The following is a 4,017-nucleotide window of genomic DNA, read 5'->3' as shown; positions in this document are numbered from 1 at the left end:
GTTTGGGAGGGATGTCCAACACCATGCCGATCTTTGGGTAGACAACTTGATTCATAATTTCCTGCATCACAGAAAAGATTAATCCTACCCGTTTCCACATTTAGGAGTAAGTGGTCCACATAATCGGTGTGTTTATCTTTCAAAAAATGTACATAAAGGATGAATAAGTGTCACTCGGGGTTATAAACCCGCTTGGACATTTGGATAAGGCTAACTAATGGACTTAATATACCTAGGGTATTAAGCCTCCTAAGGATGCGTGATGCATGCCCCTAAGAAGGGATTTGGTTTAGCTCTATCCTAGGTCGGCTAAGAGTGGGTTTTCTAGACTGGTCTTTTCCCAAGTGGACAACTTGAGAGTGGAAAGCTGTGACTGTCGATTGCACCGCTGATCGACTTACCCACAAACTTTCCCCTAAAAGGTAGTTTTTTGAAAAAGTGCACGGCCGCAAACCGCGTAACCGCTAGGTGTGTGCTCAGTGTGATTTTCCAAAAGTGGAGGAAGTGAAAACGGAATAACAGCTTATAAAAGATAGCAATTATATTTTACAAGAAGTAGCACATTTTCAAATAAGGCAACAAACAAAAACATTCACAAAATACAAATGCCATTTTTATTAACCTAAGTTTGTTATGGTTTAAAACCTAAAATCCCCAGCAGAGTCGCCAAGCTGTTATACCCCATTTAAACCGGGTCAAATTAGAGTATAACATATTAGTGATTCTGAGGTTTAATTAATTTTAAGAGAGTCGCCACCTAATTAATTCTAAGGTGAATTAGGATACCTATTTTTAAAGCTTAAGTCAAACTCTGTCTTATGGTCTTCACCTAAAGATTCTAAGTAAGGGTTTTAAATATTTTAAAAAGGAAGGTTTTTCAAGCACCCTTTAAAATCCGTTAATACGGTTAACCGGCCAAACTTAGATTAATAAGTGTTAAATAAATTATCGAAAATATTTAAGGTCTTACAAGACAATAACTTATAATTGAATAGTTTAAACTTGAAAATATTATCAAGTAAAGAAAAAAAGAAGTTAAAAGCTAATTAATATGTAAATATATGGATTTGGAAGCAAACTGCCGGTTTTTTTTAAAAGAAAATAGCCGTCACTAACCGCAAGAAAAGGGAAATTGTTTTTGTTTGTCATCAAATTTTACTAAGGTCAAGAAAATTGTTGAAAGTGTTAATTTAAAGAATAAAAAAAAATCTGCAAAGCTCAATTCAAAAGCTACGCTTTCCAGAAAAGTTTTGTTGCCCCTTTTTTAAGTCCCAAAAAAATGTACCACTATTCTAGGTGATTAAACTCCTAGAAGTTCTTGATTAGTAAGATATTTGGCCAAAATCACAGTTATAAATTTACACGATAAAATTAATCCTCAATAATAAAACGAATTCCAAACCAAATCAAATCACATGAACTAACAAAAATTTAGACAAAGTAAGTAAAGAATAATGAAAACCGCCATAGGCGACCCCAAGCAAATTTGCTTGTTTTCTTCTTGTCCAATGCGATTAAAGAGGATAGTTTGTGATAACTCTTATGCGGGTAGGAAGAGTCTTGCATTAAGACTCCATGTCGCTCCGAAGTGTACATGCAAAGGTAAAGGTAATAAGAATTAGAAGAAAAAATAGGAAATTCAATTTTTACAAGTATATAAAAATGAAGCAAACTTACAAGACATATTAATTTAAAACATAAAGAATTTAAACAAGTCATCCTGCGTGTGATATTTTAACAAGATGAATCTTTAATGATTTGCTAAATTTAAAGAGGAGCAACCTCATCAATCTTATACAGAAGAAATTTTCTTTAATCAATATGCATAGTGTAGTTTTAAAATAATTTTTTTTTAAAAAAAGATTTAATTATGTCTCTTTTCAGACAATAGGAAATACTCAAAGGACAAAAAAAAAACTAACGTGAGAATCTGCTAAACGACATTAATATTCTATTATTCAAGTTAATAATCTTTAAACAATGAAAAAGTAAAGGAAATATATAAAAATGACACAAACTTACAAGACATATTAATTTAAACATAAGGGATTTAAACAAGTCATGAAACGTGCATATATCTAAAGCTCAATAGAACTTCAAGCAATATTTTGACAAGTACCTTTAAACATAGTCATTACAACGTGAAGGGATAAACTACGTACATGGCATTTCGAGTGTGAAAGAATGATCTTACGACATGGCTCCTAAACTAATAATTGAACTTATTAGTAAATTAAATATCTATAGCAGCGACATTTTATACAAATATCCCGTTCAACTTATATGGAACAAAATAAAAGACTTCCTATACTCATAGTTCCCTTATCATACTAATTCATGAATGAAAGAGACTTAAAGCAGGGTTTATAGCATGTACTTATAGATTCTTAAGTAGTACTATATTCTTAAAAGCAAATTGTAGATTCTTAAGTAGTACTATATTCTTAAAAGAAAATTGTAGTTTCTATAATGACATACTTTTGTATAAACAATGTCAGCAAGTATACACCCAAATTTAAGAGGAAACAAGTTAGACATGTGAAATAAACAAGGACTTTTGGACATTTATTTTCGAATAATAAAATGCCAAATGTGTTAACCAAGTTTCTAAACAGATGAATACACATTAATACACCAAAGATTTGCAGTAGAACTTATTGGCAACAAGATTTTCTTACAACATGGTATCTAAGGACCTAAGTTGTTTTTTTTTTTTTTTGTTCTTTGTTTTTTTTTTTTAAAAAAACATTAGCCATTAGTCATGCTTCTTAACAGATTTTTTATCACAGGATCAATAACTTACAACCAAGTAATTTTAATTAACATGACAATGAACTTTAAAGAAATAGTACTACTCTACAACCAAGTTTTGTAACTGGAGCCATAACAAGAAAAGCGATTCTCCACAGAATTTGCATAAATTTCAACACAATTAAAGGGACGAAAACTTAACACATAATCTCTACTATAATAAAATATACGTATATGTTATTGATAGAATGAAATTGGGGTTTTACCTTCCGCGAGGCAGTGAACTTGGGGCTTGCAAGGCTTCAGATCTATTCCTTTTTGAATTAGCTCGGAGATACCTTTTAGGTGGTAAAAATTGATTTTTAGAAGGGATTTTCCGATGGATCTTGGCTGAAACTTTAGGATGTATTTATAGGTGAAAAGTATTGATCTAGGGTTCATGTTCCTGATTTTAAAATTCAAAATCCTTTGGCAGAGGAGGGTCACGGGCCGATCTTGGATTAAAAAAAAGTTGTTTGAATCTCTGCTCTAGTGATTTTCTGCACAAAAATCAGAATTAAAAAAAAAGTTCTTTGGTATCTTTTGTTGACTAAATCGTTGAAGAAAAGGAGAGACAATGAACTTGCTAAAAAATGGAAGGGCAAAGTTTGTCCTTGGCTAAAGTAAAACTTGACCTTGCATAAAAATGGAAGAGAGAGAAGAAGCGAAAGGAAGATGGGATGGCTGCGTTTCTTTTTTTGAGAAGATGGCAAAATACCTAGCTGATGTAATCTTTGTGGAATAAGTCTTGGGCTAAAAATTATTTGGATGTATCTAATGGGCTGATTGCAGGTTGGTGGTGAATTGGGCTATATGAGGGAAAGCTCCCTTTGAGCTTCTGTCGCTCAAAAATGAGGACAACCCACTTTCTTTCCTTATACATTATTTGGACTTCAACAATCATAGAATATAAACTATCAATAAATTAAAAGCTTAGAATATGATTAAGCTAAAGCAATATTGTAAAAATAAATTATATCATGTAGCTTAGTGAGAGTTTAGCTTATAAGATGATTAAAAAATAAAATTAATAAAGTAATAGTACCTTTGAAAAGTAACGGATGAGTGTAAAAATACAGTTAACCTTGAATATATTTAGTACAAGTAAAGTAGTATAACAAATATTTAACAAAATGGTGAAATATAGTTTGAATTGAAACTCCAAAGATTTTGGTAACGTAAATATTAGCAATGTTTAAAATACTTGGTAAACATGGTAATTTCTCA

The 4,017-nt window shown here is 31.4% G+C and overlaps 1 long non-coding RNA gene across 1 annotated transcript; it reads right to left on the bottom strand.

Moving 5' to 3' along the window:
* Positions 1,358-3,479, bottom strand: LOC109226342. The gene is made up of 2 exons (XR_002068035.1): positions 3,018-3,479; positions 1,358-1,581 (listed from the first exon to the last, which is right to left on the bottom strand). It is a non-coding gene; the product is annotated as an uncharacterized LOC109226342 (long non-coding RNA).

The sequence above is a fragment of the Nicotiana attenuata genome, chromosome 5 (assembly GCF_001879085.1).
Source record: "Nicotiana attenuata strain UT chromosome 5, NIATTr2, whole genome shotgun sequence".
NCBI classification, from domain to species: Eukaryota; Viridiplantae; Streptophyta; class Magnoliopsida; order Solanales; family Solanaceae; genus Nicotiana; species Nicotiana attenuata.
Note: the sequence above shows the minus strand (reverse complement) of the source record. Positions and strands in the feature narration are given on the sequence as shown.